The sequence below is a fragment of the Papilio machaon genome, chromosome 23, assembly GCF_912999745.1.
Source record: "Papilio machaon chromosome 23, ilPapMach1.1, whole genome shotgun sequence".
NCBI lineage: Eukaryota > Metazoa > Arthropoda > Insecta > Lepidoptera > Papilionidae > Papilio > Papilio machaon.
The window spans coordinates 5,291,130-5,312,805 of NC_060008.1; the positions used below are offsets into that span (position 1 = coordinate 5,291,130).

The following is a 21,676-nucleotide window of genomic DNA, read 5'->3' on the forward strand; positions in this document are numbered from 1 at the left end:
TCCTACAATCATTCTGTCTGCCGTCATCTTTGTCACCCCCTTCTTGATCATGTCATCTTACACGCAATCCATCCATCTCTTCCTAGACCTCTACCTGTACCTCCATACTCATACTTATCGTTCTCTTTGCCACATGCGATTCTTCCCTCCTCATAACATTCAGCCTACATATATTAATACGAAGATCTCTGATGCAGCTATTGGAATATGGAGATAAAACTATCGCTGCCTTATGCAAGCATAAGTAATCCTTCGCAAAAGATTCTTGCGTGATAAAGTTGAAATTTACTAGAAGAAAAACAATTTTTTACAATGTTTTTTTTAATATTCACCCGTATCTTTTTATTTATATGTAATGGAAACATAGAACTTCTTTAGAAAGTCTATCTCATCACTTGTATTGAAACATATAAACTCACGTATAAGTGAATAAAAGATTAGAGATTTTATAAAAAAGCTTCGACACACAGTTCGATGATTCAGTAACATTAGCTGACTGACTAACCAAGGGTTTCTGAGACCAGAATCTCTGTATAAAGCATATCGTCATCCCTGTCTAATGACAACAAACATAATAATATATGTTAAACGATGTTTTTGGTTTCAGAAATCGATGGTAAGATATCAAAGAAATTGTAAATAAGCTTTTGTAGCTATAAAGCGTGATTTTTCAAATTTTTTTACTATCTAATATAGTTACAGATGGTCACAACAGTCATAGTAAGACGTAGGATTGCCAAAAATGAAGATTGAATGAGAACGGAACATATTATAGTTTGTTATTCGCAATTCATATATCATGTCGCAAGGCACGCGTCGCGCGCATGGCGCATTGCTTTACTCTTTATACAAGCCTATATACTTTAAACTGTTATATACAGGGCTGCTACATACAAAAACAATTAAGTTTATCTGTCGCTTTGTCAACCTTTTCAATGATTTATAACTTTCTCTAGAGTTACTTAAAAACATTTAAATTCATCGCTCAATGAGAGCCAAAATGTATTACTTATTTCGGATAAATCAACTCAATTTATTAATTGTTACATTAAATATTTTTGATTACTTAAAATGTAACACATTTAAAATGTATACGAGATGTATTGTTGTTTGACATTAAAAAAATTAATAATACATTTAATCAAAAATTACTTAAGGTTTTGTAAATAAAAAATAACTATTTTTTTTATAAGCGTGACAACCCTAGTCAGAAGAGACGACCTCCTTGGTAGCGATGTTACTCCCAATTCAGAAATTATAATGGACGATAGTCGCCATCTTCGAAGATACATATGCTGTGTCGTGGTGGGTTTAAAATGATATACTTTAATTATTCAATTAATTACTCAGGTTTTTAATTTATTCTATTTTATTGTAGGAATGACTGTATTGCACTGATCTCTATTACTTGGAAATTACAGCTTTCGCTTCATTCCGATTTGAACGCGCCTGTTGATGTTACGTGACAGTTAATTTTATCTATATTATTAGTTCGAGTCCGCACCATCACTACGAATCGCTACCGTCAGCGCCAAAATGTCAAAAATCAATAAGGCACAAAGTTCATTTATAGAAGTCAGTGCTTTATAACCTTTAAGGCTACAAATCACAATGGAATTTACGTAGAAACAAGTATAAAACGCAATAAGGTACCCGCTAAAATTTTTACTCTACCAGTCGGGCAAAGTAAAGCATATTTCATTTCAAGTATACATCCTCTTCCACAACAAAAACATTGCTTCTTATTAGAAAAGGGTGAAAAGGGATTATTGAACATTCCGTATTTTTAAAGCAATCATTACTTACAACTAACAATAATATTACGACTCATTCTACAAAAACAGTTACGTCTCTTATGGGACTTATGTAACTCTTTTCATCACAAGGATAGATTTGTGTATGTAAATCTATACAATACTAGCTTTTACCCGCGACTCCGTCCGCGCGGAATAAAAAAAAAATAGAAAACGGGGTAAAAATTATCCTATGTCCGTTTCCTGGTTCTAAGCTACCTGCCCACCAATTTTCAGTCAAATCGATTCAGCCTTTCTTGAGTTATAAATAGTGTAACTAACACGACTGACTTTTATATATTTAGAAATTCCTTTCGGAAACCATTGTGTTTCTGTTTTGTTTGTGCTATATTTCTCAGAAGATTCACTTTGACCTTCGCATATTCTTCGTAGTGTAAAGTCCAGGTGCGGGGTGGGGGGAGAGGGGTTTCCAGTAATAGTTCTGTGGTATTGAATGACGGCTCGTGTACAAACGCAAACATTTATTAACGTCGTAGTCTAATCGTACCTTAACAATAAGGACTGTAAAATTATTTGCCAAATGTTTGGCCAATAGTCAGGACCAAGTATCACTCAAGCAGCGAGTGATTTTTGATAGTAACAGATAAAAGAATTATCACAATATTTCTTCGCAAATAATACGTGAGCAATGACGAAAGTTGACGTACATTGTATGTCTAAATGATTCATAGAATTAAAATGTTTGGTAAACAATGAATTTATGATAAGCGTTGGTTCACACTGCGGAAAATTTTGTATACATTTTTATCTTATTTTCATCAGACGGAACGATACGTTTCAAAAGTATATACGTATGTTTACTTAAACGTACACTCCTCTACATATTTTCTGTATACAACTGCCTTGTGAAATTAATCTAATATATAAAATTCTCGTGTCACAGTTTTCATCACCGTACTCCTCCGAAACGGCTTGACCGATTCTCATGAAATTTTGTGAGCATATTCAGTAGGTCTGAGAATCGGCCAACATCTATTTTTCATTATTTTTTTTTAACTGCGCGCGGACGGAGTCGCGGGCGACAGCTAGTGATGTATGAATTAATCAATTTAATGAAAAAAAAAACTAAGAAAGATGCGCCTGGCTGATGTTCCAGACTAGATTTCGAGATTTCCAATGTAAGGCATATATGCACACTTTTGAGAGGTTTTATAGACTTTTTGGATAACTTATGCTAACTTAATCTTTAAGAGAAATTACCTCCAATAACAATAACTAAGACGGATCTATCTACTTATCTTTGATTTCAAATTGCTATTTAGCACAACCAATAAATGTAGAGCTATCAGACTGAAGAATTTGGTTGGGAAGGCATATCACAGTAAGTTGCTAAAGGAATCGTCAGAGCGCTAACCGTCAAAACACGACGTTGGCAATTGGAGTGTTCCCAAGGCGAACTACACCGTCTAGCCAATTGGTAAATACATATTGATGTAATATATCTCATTATTTAAGTCAAATTAAAAGCTAAATGCATTGCTTCGATTTTTATGAAGTCGGCAAAAAAATGACGATGAAAATTGAATTTTACTCGTAAAAATTTACACCTATGTTTGGATTACTATCGGAGACGTTATCAGGATTAGATAACTTTCGCATTAAAGGTGTTATCCACAAGATCAGGTACACAGTGTTACGTTTTGTTTAACAACTACGAATTGATTAACTTATTAACTACGTCAATGGCTTCCTGACCTCAAAATCTGTCGTTACAAAGTGTTACGAGCAAGCGGCTACCAGAATTGTTGCCGTTGCACATAGACATCCTTAATACCAGATGCGTTGCCTACCTTTAATAGCTAGAGGAAGATTTCTCCTTCTTATATGTCCTCGTTTCTGTTAAAGCCACTTTCCCTTTCCATCCTTGGAGGACTAAAATGAGACCTCAAGCACGAACATTCAACATACGAAACATGGACTTATTTCTACTTGACACCTGTCTTCTGTGTGGTCGTGGTATTTCGCCGGTTGAGCTGGCCCACTCGTGCAGCAGATGTTGCTGGTGTCTACCACTGTTAAAATTATTTAATGATATAATAGTACTTATTATCTTCGATTACCACTGCCAGAAGACTATTGTTTGTATACTCGATGTTTTCCAAAAAGAACTTGAGAGGTGTCAAGGGACACCCGGATGGAACGAAGTTCCTTTCGATTAATTAGTGAAGGAATTGTAATATATATATTTTTTTAAGTTATAATAATATTTTTTTTACTATTAATAATCGTCGCGACACCACACTGTTCAATGCGAAATAGAAATGAAAATATCTGGCTTGCTTTCTATAAGAGAGAGAGAGAGACAGACATAGAAACATGCGACGCCCTTACTATAGCAAAAAGTGTCGTGACAACTTTTCGTAAGAATTTTTTCTGTCTAGCCCCCTTTCACAACGCGCGATAAGAAACTTCGTTCCAAAACTTCGTTCCAATAATTATATTAAGTGTCAAAAAAAACTTATTAAATCAAATCAGACAATCACAAAATCAGCGTAAATAAACGTTGAATCCTTGAACTTGATAGTAACGGTTGGAAATCCGAAATAGACTACGAATACATAGGATTTGTGTAACTGCCAAGTGAGGCCCGCGCGGCTGCCAAAACAGTAAGATTCCTTTGTTGTCTAAATCGTTGATATTTATCTTTGATACATTATCTATAGCATTTTAAGTTAAAAGACGTTCCAAAGACAGTTAATCTTTAGAAGATACGCTAGACCGAAATGTGCCTTTGATATTATCAAACGAATTATAAAACTTGAGTGGTAAAAGAACTGTTAAGAATCAATAGAAAAGTAGACATTTAACAGGATTGTTGATGTGCTTAAGATGATGTTAAGATCTTCGCTTCAGAGCCTTTGGTGCATTGACCTTTATAACCTAAGTCGTAATGAACGGTTTGATTACTAGTGAAAGCTGTTAGATGCCAAACGTAACATAAATGAGACATTCACATATTTATTAAAGGTAATATTTAGATTAAACTTCTGTGTATTGTTCTATATACTTATAGCCCTGGAGCCAGGTACATTTTCGGTTAATTATTTCTTCTCGAGCGAAACTTCGTATAATGCATAAGGGACTTATACTATGAATACTCGCGACCGTTAGCTGCGGCTCCGTGGGTGGGGTGGACAGTGGCAGCCTCCCACGCATGGAGAAAAATTTTTTTTTCAGTCATTTCCTCTCATTTGTAAATTTATCAGAGTATAGTTTATGTAGTATTTTAAAGTCCCTTATGCATTTTACGGAGTTTCGATTGGGAGGGACTTGGTCATGAAAATCTGTCACTGGCTCCCGGACTATTAGAAGTTACCAATCTGGCTCCGTCTCAAACTGCATGTGTGAATCATAACACAGTAATGCCGGGCGGACGCAATTGCGATCAATTGTTGAAGTAATATACAACACACAATATTAAACGCGATATGTTATTTCTAATACGTAGTAACTAACTAATAATATAAAAGAAGAAACATTTCTTTGCGAAACCTCCTCCGTCTATTAAAGGTAGGCAACGCTTTATCAATTGCGGATGTCTATGGGCAGCGGTCACACATACTTAATTAGTTATTTTTTAATTTTGAGCGGATGAAGTCTCGGGCATAATCTTACTGTTATTGTAAATGCGAATGTTTGGATGTTTGTTAGAAAGTATCTCCTAAACGGTTCAACAGATCTTGATGAAATTTGGCATAGAGGTAGAGCATAGTATGGAAGACCACATAGGCCACTAATCAAGTTTTATTTTAAAATAAAACTGTTAACATGTTACTTAGAAAATTCCAAAAATTATGTCTAACTGAACTGAGCTAGCTACAGCGACCTTATTAAACGATCCTTGACCGAGACATTGCACAATCTCTTGGCTAAGTTGTCTAGTTACAGTTCGGTGCTATTAACCGTGGGTTTCTTAGACCAAAATCTCTGTATTAAACATATCTTCATCCCTGTCATTGTCTTTGACTAAACAGAGATAACAATATGTTTTAAACGGAGATTTTGGTCTAAGAAAACCATGGTTAATTATGCATATAATTTAAAAGGTATGGAAACGAATGTAAAAAACGAATAGCAGTGGTTTAAATATCTAGTTGAGATTTTAGGTACCTTTATTGCTAGTACGTCACATCAAATTGTTAGTCGCATTAGCGGAAATAGGGTCTAATGCTACATTAATTCCCAGAAGTATCTGCTGAAAAGTATACCTATTATATACATCAAAATACGTGTCCCTTCCTGTTACAGTTATTAATATGGAAAATTCCTGAGATAGAACGTTTCAAAACAAAATATTTCATATGCGAAAAAGTGTAATTTTTTTGGAACGAAGTTCCTTATCGCGCGTTGTGAAAGGGGGCTAGACGGAAAAAATTCTTACGAAAAGTTGTCACGACACTTTTTGCTATAGTAAGTATGTTAACGACGAATGAGCGCTACTTCACCATGGCAACGACGTGACAATATATAACGAAAATTCATAGAAATAAAATGTACTTCTTGTGAAGACTTAAGTTTTTTATTCATAGAATAAACATTGGTTCCTTCACTAATTAATTGAAAGGAACTTCGTTCCATCCGGGTGTCCCTTGACACCTCTCAAGTTTTTTTTAGTATATACTAGAGGTCGCTCACAACTTCTTAGGTACAGAATTGTAAAAAAGTTGCCGATTTTATGCCCGCGTGCATTATATACCTTCCTGTGAATGTCGCGACAAAATCGGTCGATATGTTTCGGACATTACCCGGAATAAACGCGGCCTTGTTAACAGACAGACAGACAAACAATTTAATTATTAGTTTTAAGTTTTCAGCAATGCACTCTTGTATACGAAATTTTTTCGTTCGATATTACATACAAACATTTCAATTATATTATTATGTACAGATATAGGTTTATCGTTTTAAGGTGAATATACACTAGAGCATTTTCTCAAGCATTTCTATGTAATGTAACGTTTTAACAAATAAAGCACGTCTGGTTCGTGAAAAGTTGATACACAACAACATATCATAGAGCGGCTCGTTGTTTTGTTACAAGTAAATGCTCTAGTCTGTACCCACCTTTACGATCTAGTTAAAATTCAGCGCGGTGCAGTGAACTTGACCGACTTTGAGATTTATCTTAGGGCTACAAACGAATTGCAGTTGATGAAAAACTTTCTGACTGTGTTGGATATTCAACTTTATTTTGTTATGTTAGAGTTCATTTTTAATTGTAGAAGTGAATAAAAAATATTAAGAAGGTTGGAATCGCTAATAGGTGTTCTGGTTTGTTATTTATGATTATGTGAGTTCAATTTAAAAAAAATATATTTTATGTGCTCTTGAAAATGATCAATAGACTTCGTAACTTACTGCATCTTAGTACACTGGTATGTTACACGAAATGTATACCTACTAAGGGCGCGTTCAGTGGCCATTTTATGTTAAAAGTTATCTATTTTTTAGTAGTTTATAATAACTTAAATCTTACTAATATTATAAATGCGAATGTTTAGATGGATGGATGTTTCTTTGAATGTATCTCCCGAAAAGCCCAACGGATTTTGATGAAATTTGGCAAAGATGTAGAACATAGTCTGGAAGAACACATAGGCTACTTATAAAGTTTTTTTTTAATTCCTCGCGGACGTAGTCGCGAGCAAAAGCTAGTTATAGTTATAAATGCAACCAGCATTAAGCATTTAATTTATAAGTCAAGTGGAGCAAATGGGCATTGATTGCTGTAATACGTAAGACCAATCAGCATTTGATTCCCAACGTCAAGAGCATATTGAACGTCATTGAATGATATATAGTCTTTGACTATGAAGAAATGGACTAAGCAAAAAGAAGAGGGTGTTGGGTTTCACTTATTGTATTAGATAAATAACAAAATAAAAGGTTGTTTAAGCGCAGTTCAGTATGTAATAGATGGCGCCACCAGCGTATTAAATAGCACTGTCACATTTTTGCGTCTAGCTTTTCCAGGCGTCCGGATAAAGCCGGACATAGGTAGGCTTTTTGATCGCGTGTCCGGCCAAAACAAACAGTTGTCCGGCTTTTGTTAGGCTTTTTACATTTCCCAAACGAGAGTGTACCTATTAATACTGACACAAAATCCTAAATAATATAGGCTGGTCTGTCCGGCTAGTAGGTTTGGCGACCTGACAACCCTACTTGTTACATTCGTGTATCAAAAATAAGGAGTTATTTTAAGTGAATTGTTGAATTTTACTGAAAAAGATTTAAATGAACAAACAAAAATTTACTTGTAATACGATGTCGCAAATTTAAAATAATATCTTTATCGCTTCGTACAAAATAATACTTCCTTTATTACATTGTTCGGTAATTATATAATTTGTCATGCATTTGTGTTAATTAATTTTAATTAATAACTATTAATTAATTTCATGAATAAATTTAATAATACCGGTTTTAGTAACTCCATCTATTGCACGACTTTAAGAATTTAAACATTACCAACATAGTACCAAAGTATGTCGTTAGATGGCGCTGTAAACTAAAATATTTAAATCCATTTTTAAATTTACTATTCATATTTATTTACTTTACTAGATTCTATAGAAAGGTTACATCATTTGTAATAAAACCATGTTTATAAATTGTTTTAGACGCAAGAGGTTTGCCAGGAATACGCCAAATGAAAATTCGTAATATCTGCCTACCTCTCTATGTTATGGTCGTGAATATTATCGCTTGCAGCGCTGCAGGTACGAGAGAAACCGGTCGCAGCGCTCTGTATGTGCCTCTCGTCTTGACCTGGTTGTCGTGTCCTTAACACTGTACTCCGTATTGACTATAGGGTGTACATATTTGTTGGTTAGAAAACGGGACATTATTAAGAAATTAACATTTTTATCTTATAGCTAACTAACTGTCGCCCGCGAATCCATCCACGCGGAATTAAAAACAAACGTAATAAGTAGGCCTATGTGTTCTTCCAGACTATGTTCTACATCTGTGCCAAATTTCATCTAGATCCGTAGAGCCGTTCCGGAGATACCTTCAAAGAAACATCCATCCATCTATACATTTAAACATTCGCATTTATAATATTAATAAGATAAGGAATGTGTTTCATTGCCAAAGACAAAAAATTGTTGTAAAACATTAAAAAGTTGAAATAAGAAAAATGAGAAACACTTTTAATTATTAATTCATACTGAGATAATTCTACTAAAATTTCATCAAAATCTTATCAATGGTTTAAGAGCTATCAGGGAACTAACGTACAAAGATTTTATAAGCAACTAGCTGTCGCCCGCGACTCCGTCTGCGCACAGTTAAAAAAACTAAATGGGGGGGGGGTTATGAAAACTAGATGTTGGCCGATTCTCAGACCTACTGAATATGCTCACAAAATTTCATGAGAATCGGTCAAGCCGTTTTGGAGGAGTTCAAGTTCGAACCCCGTGACACGAGAATTTTATATATAAGAATAATTTTATCAATTATGCTTCAACAATAACTAGGTTCAGACTTATTTTAGATTTTGCAATTATACACCACAAATTAAATACCTAGCATTCCTACGTACTTTAGGTAATCTAACTTCAAACACATAACTCATGGTCACCACACACATGTAAGGAACATTCTAGTTGAACGTATATGTACATTACGAAGGAGCTCAACCACAGCCTCTGGCGACAGTTTTAATTTATCACGCCTCATACGAAACGTTAATTGCGTTGTCCTGTTTTAGTGAAAATATAACGATGTCTACGAATATAGTCAATATGTAAACTAACAACTTTTCAGGAGAGGCTCTCAAAGTTTCAACCATATGTTCAGCAAAATACACATTGACACCTATATGTTGTTAAATAATTTAAGAGGTAACTTTTAACACAGAAAAGTTAAAATAATTAATTTGTTACTTTGGCCCTTAGACATAGGACCCTCGATTAAATAGATACACTATGTCAATATAGTCCAACCTCCATAAGTGAGATATTGTCTGGTCCCGACGACGACAGAGAGAAGCTTCTATAAGCGAGAAAATATCGTGGTTTCTGGGTCTCTCGCTTATCCTGGTAAATTTTTTATTGTGCTCGAAATAGCGGGCGACCGTTGCCTATAGACATTCGCAAATGCAGATGCGTTGCTTACCTTTAATCAACAAGAAGTGGACGCACAGAAAGAGAATATTTCTTCTTCCTATGTGTCTCCTCTTCCGTCAAAGCCACTTTCGCTTCCCATCCTTTCCTAATAATGACTAAATTTAGGCCTCCTCCACTGGAACGTTATTCGGAATTGAGTCGTCATAAGTGGTCTACAAGAAATCCTGGTTCCACGGGAGTTATAGCTGGGGTGTGCAATGACGGGAAATACAGTATGGTTTAAAAGATGTCGAAGAATTGTAAATATAGGATGTTCACCGAAACCAATAAAATTTTGAAAAGGACTTTTATTATTACATAATAACTTCAATATTTTTTTGGATCGATTTCAAGGATTGAATATTGATTTCGGTTGTTAATAATCTAACTAAATTTAACATACATAACAACAAGGTTAACAACGTATTATTAATAAATGAATAAAACAAATAATAGGGAGATCAATGAAGTAAAGCTAACAATCATTTTGAGTACGTAATAAAATTGAGAAGCGTAACAAAAGCTGTTATTGTTTGTTAAATTATACACACTAAACTTCAAATAGACCGACAAGACGTCAACGTATTATTTAAACGAATAGTAAACGGTTGGATAGTATAGTATTTTGAATTTATAATCGACATAGAGAATCTGTACATATTTCCAAACAGTGCTGGCATGTAGGTGACTATGGATAGAAAGAGGCGTCATGGGTCTGCGAATTATACAGTCTTTCATAACCCTGATAACTCCTAAAGGCACAGTAAAAAGAAGGCGCAGTAGAAATCTCGCACAAGGCGTTAGTAGAACTAAAATCGTTAGTGCTTCTAAGAAAGATAACAATGATATTGCTTTGAAAAATACATAGGAAAAAATGTTTTGAAAATTGTTCTCGACTCTATCTTTAATTTTCTAATGCTGAGATAATGTAAAATACATTTAAATACACTAGGAAGCCTAGTAAAAGTATTTTAAACGAATGGGTAACCATTTGATGTGGCAGAGTGTCAAGTTTCGTAGATAGTAAAATAACTGATTGGAAATTCTGAGAATTGCATAATTACAGAGCATATTGTTAGTCTAAAATCTGTAAAACTCAAAATATTTAGACGAATATATTGGAAAAACAAAATACCATTTTTTTACTATGTATTTATGTCGATGTCGAATGGAGATTCATCTTAGGATGGACAACGCATCAACGGATTTCGATGAAATTTGGCATACACGTAGATCATAGTCTAGAACAGTGATTCCCAAAGTGGTCTATATCGATCCCTAGGGGTCTATGACAACCTGCAAGGTGTCTACGTCAGCGAAAAAAAATTGGGGGTCCATGAAATGAAAATGGGGGTCCACGATAGTGGATCTCTATAAATACGAATGTGGGACAAATACGTTTATTCGTTTCATGAATCTTGAAAAGGGAAGTGCTAAGAAAATATTTAAAAAAATATAAACAGATAAACTTAAACTTCACTACATTTACAGGACAGGAAATCAATATCAGGTAAGTAGGCGTCTACCCACCACGGAAAAACATGGCAAGGGGTCTACGACACAAAAAAGTTTTGGAACTCTGGTCTAGAAGAACACATAGGCTACTTCTTATGTTTTTTTATGCGGACAAATTCGCGGGCGACCACTACTTTTTAATATATACCTATACATACATACAATAATATTTGTGTCGTATTATTTTCAGGTAAGCTTGGAAAATACAATGATGTCGTAGTACTAGATGAGCAGTTGGGTAAGTAACATAATTTATCATACAAAAAAAAATAGTTTTAACCCTTAAAATGTATAAATGTGTTTTATATAGTAACTAGCTGTCGCCCGCGAATCCGTTCTCGCGCAGTTAAAAAATGGGGGGGGGGGTTATGAAAAATAGATGTTGGCCGATTCTCAGACCTACTGAATATGCTCACAAAATTTCATGAGAATCGGTCAAGCCGTTTCGGAGGAGTACGGGAACGAAAACTGTGACACGAGAATTTTATATATTAGATTTAAGGCCCTTCATACACAAGGCAAAGTAAATCTTCGAAACCATTGTTGCCTTGCGTCGCGAGTATCAAGTGGAGGGCACTCCATGAACTTTATTAACTCAAACGCAACTTCGTCAATGAATGTCGCCAATTGTTGAAATTGTTTTAGTTCTGACAGGGGAATATACAAGATGATTCAATATTAGGGTTGTTGAAATTATCTTACGTGAAGAACAAAACTCATTTAATTAAATCAAAGCCTTAAAAACTCTTTAAGATCCAACGTGAATCTTAACACTTCTTTAAACTAAGTAAAACTTACATATATAAAATAAAAAAAAATACTTGAAATTAAACTTAAATTAATGTAACACTTCAAAAATAAATAATGTAAGCTATATTTAAATTATTATTTATTTGAAAAAGAGGAATTTATATTTTGTGTCAACCCTAGCGACGCGTCAATGAGCATCGCCGCGCCGGCGTTTGCTTTGTAAATCAAGCAAATTATGTTCCCTCCGTAAGGTCCTGTGGGATAACAAGTCGTGGAATGTGCATAGCTTCGTGGTATACTTGTAGTGTTAATGTTAGTTGAATAAAGCAAGGAAATGTCAAAGCTTGTGTTTTTGTCTTTTAAAAGTAAAATGGTAGTTACATTTGTTTTACAACTTTGATTATTCGTTGATTTCTGAGACCAAAATCTCTGTATAAATCATGTTGTTGTCTGTTTTGTCAAAAACAATGATTGGGATGACGATATTTTAATACAGGGATTTTTTCCTAAGAAACCAAAGATACAACTCTTTTTTTTGTGACTGAGCCGTCACTGTTTGCCTTGAAGAGGCATTTACAGTTTCACCGGGCTTGAGGTGATCGGGCGCAGATGGCGCTTAGCCTAAACCTAGTTTAAGAGTAAACAATCCAACTATACCTTCATCCTTTTTATACCTTTATAGACATTCACGTACAATGTCTAGACAAAAGATTTACGTAGTATTTTTACATCAATACTCTATCTTGAAACTCAACAGTTACTGACTTCGTATTTGTAAATGCGATATACTACGTCAGCAGAGATATTGTGACGTGTCGTGACGTCACTTGCGCGAATCTCGTCTATATTTACAAGCCACAGACAGACAGATGTATACGCATTGCTAACGTCTAAACATAGTCCCGAATGTCTGTCGTCATTTGTAACCCGGTACGGCCTCTTGCGGGTTTCAGTTTTTTATTCAAATTGAAAGTTCCAAAAAGTATATAAGCAAGCTAGTCTTTTAAAAAACAAAGTTTGTATTTACTTGTTTGTAATACGTTTTGTTCTTGGAAAGCAGGGATAGCATTTTTTTAATATAACTAGCTGTCGTCCACGACTCCGTCCGAGCGGTATTAAAAAAAAAATTAGTAGCCTACATATTATTCCAGACTATGTTCTATATCTTTGCTAAATTTCACCTAGATTCGGTTCTGCCGGAGATACCTTCAAACAAACATCCATCCATCCATCTAAACATTCGCAATTATAATATTAGTAAGATAGAAACATTCACTACCATAAGTAGACCTTCGCTTATCAACATTAGATCTATCCATCCATCCATCCATCTAAACATTCGAAATTATAATATTAGTAAGAGTAAGATAAGCTTTTATGAGGATGAAGAAGTAGTACTTACTATGTTAAATACAATACGACTGTTATTTATACAAAAAGATAATAATGATTCACGTTTATTTGCGATTGTTATGAATTTCCTGGTTTTATCAAAGTACAAAATATGATGCATTGTTTGTTGCTGCGGTTAAGTTAATAAGGTTGCTATGCAAAGTTACGACTAAGTTGATGCAATATTTTGCATTGGTACAATTTAGAAATATCATCAAAGATATACTGCACGTTTGTCACTTAAATTTTTAGATTCCAAAATATTTTCAGTAAATTTTTTTATAACTAATCTAAATATATTAATAAAATTGGATTGCCTGTATGTAACGTCAAAACCAAATATTATATTTTGTACCAATGATGTAGTCCCGTAGCTGATAATGAAAAACCAATTTTTCAAATATTTGTGTCTGAATGTCTGTCCGCAAGTCCGTGTTTGTTCCGTGTAAACTCCGGAACGCCTGGAGCGATTTTGACAGGACTTGGACGGGAAGGTAGTTGATGCACGCGGGCATATTATAGGCTAGACGCTGACGAAATCGATCGCGACTGCTTGTTTACAATAGTTGTGTCTTTTTTAATATTTTCACTTTGATTTAATTTAGAAGAAAATAACTGAAAAAGTGAAATATATGTGTTTTTTATCATTGAAATTCACTACAATTTCTGTTGATTGCCTAACAATATGGTTCACACGTCATACTCTACCGTCTGTATTCTGACTGAGATATTTTGACGCGACATAGATCCTCTGACGTGTTAGACGCTATGCCTATGCATAGATGCTATAGAAAAGATGGAGTGCATCATGTTTCAATGAAACTGTTGTTCGCAAATTATAATAATTTCACTGATTTCCAAATACAGTATACGGCGCCTTATAAAATATAGTAGCGTTTATAGAATTCTGCGACTTTCAAGATATAAAATTGCTATTGTATTATCAATGTATGTAACTGACGGAATCTCATCATAGAATGTTTAGACTTGAATTCAATTAGACTAGAAAGTGCCGTTATGTTTTACATATGTTTGTTTTAGTTTTCAGCTCCGCCGTCATATTAATAGTAACGCAAACTGCGTATAAATTCATGGTTTATGTTTGTTGAAATTATAATAAAAAAATCGATCTGTTTATTTGCTCTACCCAGATAGAAAGCATAATATTATGGTTATTTCAGGTATGCGAAACAAGACCTTGCACACGGTCAGATGTTATCATTGCATTAAATTTAGCACAACCCTAGCGTCTGCACCAATTACGTTTTTCTATTTCAGAGCGCGCCGCGCGTCGACGTCCGCCATTAGCGCGTCAGTACGAAATCAAACATGGCGGACAGACGCCATTTTCGCGATGCATTTTGCCGCGTTTTTAGCTGTCATTGTGTTGTTTGTAAACATTTTCTGTAGTGATAATTCAGTGTTCTAAGTGTTTAGAAAAGCAAAATGGTATTACTGAGTTGTTCGTGTGTTTTTTTAAACACGTATCCGTGATATAATGATTTATCACATTCATATATGCGTATAGTGGAAGTTTAAAAAAAAACATATGTTTAAGATGCGGAAAGAAAAGTTTTATAATGAGTCGTAATGTGCTTCTGAAATTTTACTTTTTTAATACAGGCTTGAGGTCCGTATTATTATATATGAGTCCTCTTCCCCCTCCCACACTTTTCTTACAAGGAAATAATGGGAAAGGGAATTGGATTTGATTGAGTTAAGGGCGCATAGGAAGGGGAAATATTCTCTATATGTGCATCCCTTCCTCTATCGATAAAAAATAAGCATAGCATTTGAAATTTTGTGATGTCTATGGTCACTGCGAATTCAGGTTACTAATTTGCCACTTTAAAATAAATAAAAAAAGCTTAAATGCTAATATTACAGTTACACAGTTTTTAAACATATTCTTTCGATGTAATGTTTAAAAAAAAACTATCGCCAAATACAAAAATTCCACATTTAAAATGTGTACCTACTATTGCAAGTGAGTATTTAAGATACATATGTACATATATACATACGTTGCTATATTTCAGTTCAATATCCTCTATATCTGACTTTGCGGCGTTATTTGATAATATTTATCATTCAGACTGGATAATCTTTATTTAGATGTGTACATGTTACGATATTATTTGTCAAGTTACGTGGAAAATTCAATAAAATCAAATTACTTAATGCTCCTATCAACTCGAGTGTAATTTCTTAATCATAATAAAAAAAATTGAATCGTTACATTTATTACTTGATCTATCGATGCTTAAATGGATGAATGCTTTTATGAAGGTATCTCCAAAACGTCTACATGGGCATCGATAAAAATTGGCACAGATGTAGAACACAGTCTGGAAGAACACATAGACTAATTAAATTCGCGCAGATGGAGTTGCGGGTGACAGCTAGTATTGTAATAAGTGATTGCTTCGACTCTTGGTCGAAATTCGACCATAATTCGTACTCAAAGTTTTTTTTATTATTGAGAAGTAGCTTATATATTTCCCCACATTCAAAGTAAAATCCCAACAATTGTTTTATTGACTATGTTCTACATCTTTGCCAAATTTCATCAAGATCCGTTAAGCCGTTCTTGAGATACCTCCAAACAAAAGTCCATCCATCCATCTAAACATTTGCATTATAATATTAGTAAGATTATTAACTCTAGATTAGAGTGGCGGCCACGGACAGTTCGAGGCAGCGTAGATAGACCCCCTACAATATAGACTAGGCCTAATTTAAGCAGTGGACGAACTCTAATAATGATGATGATGAACTGCAGATTTCGATACTTCGCCTTCATTATAAATTGAAACACTCAAAGTTGTCGGGTAAATAAAAAAAATCTTAATTTTTTAATATGTTAGGTTCTAAGAATTTTGAAATTCTGATGGTCCTTCAAAATTGATAAATTCCGTCAATTCATAGATGCTACGGAGATATGATTATCAGTACGTGGATTGACATGTCTTACGTTGATGTTGTCAACATACAAACCTTCGTCTTTATCCTTGCTATTTATATCAATTTCAAGTATTTACTTGTCTAAATAAAGATTCGTAATATCATCTGTTGCATCATGTTTTAGGAAAAAGAGATCATGATGATTATAGGATGAAATATTATCTAAAATATTATTAGATTAGGTAGATATGGTTTCCAAATTTGGTCGTCGCCGAAGGGACTGGGGAAAAGTCAGTTCCCTCCCTAGACCTAGCCTCGATCACGACTGGCGACGTCCATGATTCCAAATTAACTTCATTGCCATTTTAAACCTGTTATAGATCTTTTTAAGCATTGCCATCTTTAAAACTAACAGACTGATTATTATTATTTTTGGCTTTTTTTAGGCTATACTAACACAATACAACTCTGAACAGTGTATACTTTTAAATTAGAAAACACAACGCTTATATAAATCTGATAGAAAAATAACCAAAAGTAAACTATTAATGCAAAGCAAGCGATTCTAGTTACATCCGTGTTGTGTTAATGGAAACATGCACTGACTACTGATTGAGCATTACGTAATTAGAAAATTCACACGCATAAGGTGCATTTGAATTTATAAATAAAATAGCAGAATAATAAGAATAAAATAGTAAAACTACCGCTACCCAAATGCAGATGCGTTGCCAACATTCATCAACGGAAGGACGAGCAGAAAGAGCATAACCCTTCATATGCGTCTTCGTCCGTCAAAGCTACTTCACCTTTCCCTATAAGCAATAGGTGGGAAGGGAAAGAGGAGTGATATTACGCTTCCGACACACACAAAAGTTCAGAGATTACCGATTTATGATGATACTAAACTTGTTAGCTACGCATGCTTTTATTTAAATATCACTGATCTAAAAATTGTAATTTCGTCTATTAAAAAATTCAATTTTGACGACTTAAAATCACCTAACTTATAGTCCTTCAAAGTCATTTACAACCTTCTTCTGGTTTCATTCGATGTCACGTAACTACGACATGTGTCATGTCGACTTCTAAATCGACCTCTCATATGCCATAACTTAAATTATGTCTGTTTTCACACAATCCATTTATTTCTTAGGTCTTAGATATAAACTTGTCGTACAACTCTTCACATCATTTCTTCCTAAGAAGCCCATAACGTTGTAGACTCTATGGAATCTATATTTAGAAGCGTTGTCATACCAGACTGCTGGTATACAATATCTTGCTTAGTTAATTGGGTATTAAGTTTCATTAACTGTCAAGAACACGATGTTAGGCACGTTGGTATGTGGTTGAATTGTACGGTTCCTAGCCTTTAAATTTTGAATTGGAAACTGGATGACGTTACTCTGATGTTTAATAAAGAACATTAATTCAACAAATTTTACCAGGTATTTGAAATGAAATCTGTATGTAATATAGAAGAAATATATATATCCTAGATATAATGTATTTGCGTAGCTGAAAACGAATAACCAATTTTTTAAATTTTTGCCGCGTTTTATCCCGGTAATCTTCGGAACGACGGGACCTATTTTGACGGGGCTTTTACGGGAAGTACGGGGATGTAATAGGGCATAAATTATACTTTTTTTTTCAATTCTGCGTAGACGAAGTCGCGAACGAATGCTAGTTATTTATGAAACTTGAAATGTCAAAATTTACGTCTGTGTCGTACTTCATGAAAACAACCGTACCGTTTTATATTATTCTGCAAGTCTGTTCATCAATTATTTAATGTTATCCTTATTGTGAAGTCGAGCTTGCATCATGGCCGTATTTCAGTAAATCACCTGTCGTACCTGACAAGCGCAGGCGCCGGCTGACGGCTTCGCAAATCGCCAGTATCGTTCTAAACGTTGCGTCGAGCGGACGTTGTCGTTTACCGCGTTCAGTAGAACACGTGTTGTTAGTAAATAAGAGACAATTCGCGCCGGTCGTGTTTGTGTTATGTGGGTGTTGTGCTTGTGTGCATTGGATTTGCTCAGACCTCCGTGCCTGACGATTAGAGACGGTACGATTCGACACGACACCCATTGTTTGTTTATACGACTTACTGAAAATGTTTATTATTGTTAGAAGAACGTCTTCTAATTAGCAAAGTACTCGGACGTGTTAGTACGTGTTATTGCTAATCTACACATATTAATGGAATTGGATTGTCTATATATATCGACGCTGGAAAGCATAAACGCTGTAACCCTGTAAGTGTTGCTGTAAGGGTTACAGCGTTTATGCTTTCCAGCGTCGATATAATGTCGAAAAAAAAGTTATATTTCGTACATGTTGTTGATAACGAAAAACCATTTTAAAATACTTGTCTCTGACTGTATATCCTGTCCGCAAGGCGGCGTTTGTTCTGGGTAATCTCTGGAACATCTGGACCGATTTTGACGAGAAGGTAGCTGATGCACGCAGGCTTATTACAGGCTACTTTTATCTTTGAATCTTGCGCGAAACGAAATCGCCCGCGACCGTAATGTATGAATAACTTAGGACTTTAATCTGATGGCATTAGGTTAGTTTCAGATTAGACTTCAATTTAAACATGATGTTTAACAAATTGTGTAGACGTATTGCTTCTTCACCCTATTCCCATCTTTTACGATAGTTTTGAACGCATAGTAAACATAAGCTTAACATTAAAGTAATTATAAGATCAGTCTAAGTTTGAGTTGTATATATTTTCAAATCTTAATAAAGATTTATTAACCGTTGGTTTCTGAGATCAAAAGCTCTGTATAAAATGTGTTTTAAACTGGGATTTTGGTGTCAGAAATTCACGATAAGAATCAAATCTTAATAAAGAAAAGTACTACATGACAAAAAAGCAAGAAATTTATAGAATAAAATAATAATGCTTAAATAATGTTAAACTTTTCAGCTCAAGGTTATCTTAAGGAAAATTCAATCGTTTCAGTCATTTGTTTGGGTTAATTACCCAATTAAAATTGCTATTATTAACGTACGAGTATCGTATCGTATATATATAATTTTAATTTGTTTTTATTTTATGTATTATTCTAGTTGTCGTGTCGTCCGAAACTCTTAGTAAGTCGCCTATATGTTCTTCCAGACTATGTTCTATATTTGTGACATTCATCGGGTCCGTTGAACCATTCTGAAAATACCTTCTGACAAACATCCATCTAAACATTCGCATTTATAATATTAGTAAAATTACTTGACTTAACCCAAGCTCATCCGAGGATGTAGTGCTTGTATATTTTTGAGTTTAGAATGGACACATTACAAGTACGGGGTACATAACGTATTTTAGACCGGTACAGTTGGGACTATCAGTAGCCGACCTCGGTATTAGACCATTAACATCAATACCTTTCTTATTTGCATTATATGCGCTAAAATGTTACGATAAAAAAAATTTCAAATACGCATTACAAATGATTACGTAAAGTAAGACTTTATGGTACTGAAGATAGAGTTGTTTTTTCATTGGCCGATAGTTTATAATGTCATGTGTGATTAAAACAACACATGCGTGCGTAATATTGAAGGCATTGATATTATCAATGAGTGACTGGCCGCCAACAAATGAAGTCAAGTGAGTGAGATCGCTTATTCATAGCTAATTTAAACTTTATCTGTATTGTGATAAAGATCATTATCGTATACATGTAATATTCATCTCGTTGTTTCAATGGAAAACTCGTTATGGAATTCTTATTTCGTTGAAATGTTTTAATATTTTTTTTATTATTTCTTTAATTAAATGGTATTTAGTTTGGTTTTATAGATTTGTGAGGGTTTTTTTTAGGAAAATATTTGAAACATCATAAACTAGGTGTCGCCCGCGACTCCGACCGCGCGGAAATAAATAAATACGTAATATTATTGGAACGAAGTTCCTTATCGCGCGTTGTGAAAGGGGGCTAGACGGAAAAAATTCTTACGAAAAGTTGTCACGACACTTTTTGCTATAGTAAGTATGTTAACGACGAATGAGCGCTACTTCACCATGGCAACGACGTGACAATATATAACGAAAATTCATAGAAATAAAATGTACTTCTTGTGAAGACTTAAGTTTTTTATTCATAGAATAAACATTGGTTCCTTCACTAATTAATAGAAAGGAACTTCGTTCCATCCGGGTGTCCCTTGACACCTCTCAAGTTTTTTAAGCCTATATGTTCTTCCAGACCATGTTCCACAGTAACTAGGCTCGTGGGCTCCTTATGGAGTCTCGGCTCGGGTTGTTACTTCGACTGTAAATTACTTTTATTTCTTTTCTTTTATGGCAGTTTCTCTGTCTAAGTAGGTTTTATATATTTTGTGACAGCACTAACTGCGATAGTAGCGCCTCTCAACTGGCCAGTTCCTTATTTGACTATATCTGAAAAATAAAAATTTCTTTTAGCCGCTGAATTTAACTTTCCTCTGTTTACTTAATTTTTCCATTGGATTGGAAATGAATAGGTCAAAATCTGAACACAATAGATTCAATAATGTCTAAGTCTCACTACATTGGTCATAATGAAGTAACAAGGACAAATTGTTATGTACCCAGCCTTCGTTATACGGGTAACATGAATCTGTTCGCTTTCTGTATTTGAATTACTAATAATAGATTTATTAACATGTATTAAAACAGTATTATAAATTCGCTTTTGATTATAATCCCACGGTAAAACAGGTTCCCAGTAGGATAAATATTTAAATAATTTCCCTTTTTGATAAGATGGTTCATTTTAAATTCAAATAATGTTGTTTATGTTATATTCTTCACTTTTAAAATACCTTTTTCAATACATAATTGAGCTTTGAATCTTATTACATGAGACTATAAACAATAGCGTTGCATTAACTAGTTTGTAACCATATTGCCATCTCTGTTATTGTCGGTCAAGAAACAAAGAGAGCAATATGTTTTCGTAAAGGTATTTCAGCAGTGAGAATTCATTGCTTTCTTTCGTCTGTTTAAAATATACTAACTATACTAATATATTGTACATACTAGCTCTCGCCCGCGACTCCATCCGTGCGGAATTTAAAAAAAAATAAGTATCCTATGTCTTCTTCCAGACTATGTTCTACATCTGTGAAAAATTTCATGAAGATCTGTTGAACTGGTTCAGAGATACCTTCAAACAAACATCCATCTAAAGT

The 21,676-nt window shown here is 34.3% G+C and overlaps 1 protein-coding gene across 5 annotated transcripts in view; it reads left to right on the forward strand.

Annotated features, from left to right (window-relative positions):
• LOC106707245 (transcription factor EB) overlaps positions 1–21,676 on the forward strand; it is a 79,494-nt gene that overhangs the window by 7,732 nt on the left and 50,086 nt on the right. Inside the window, exon 1 of one of the 5 annotated variants that reach the window (XM_045683829.1) lies at positions 18,288–18,560. The exons of the other annotated variants lie outside the window; for them this stretch is intronic. The gene's annotated coding sequence lies outside the window, so the exon portion shown is untranslated. Of the gene's footprint in view, positions 1–18,287; positions 18,561–21,676 lie in introns of those variants that run through there. 5 annotated transcript variants of the gene reach the window in all.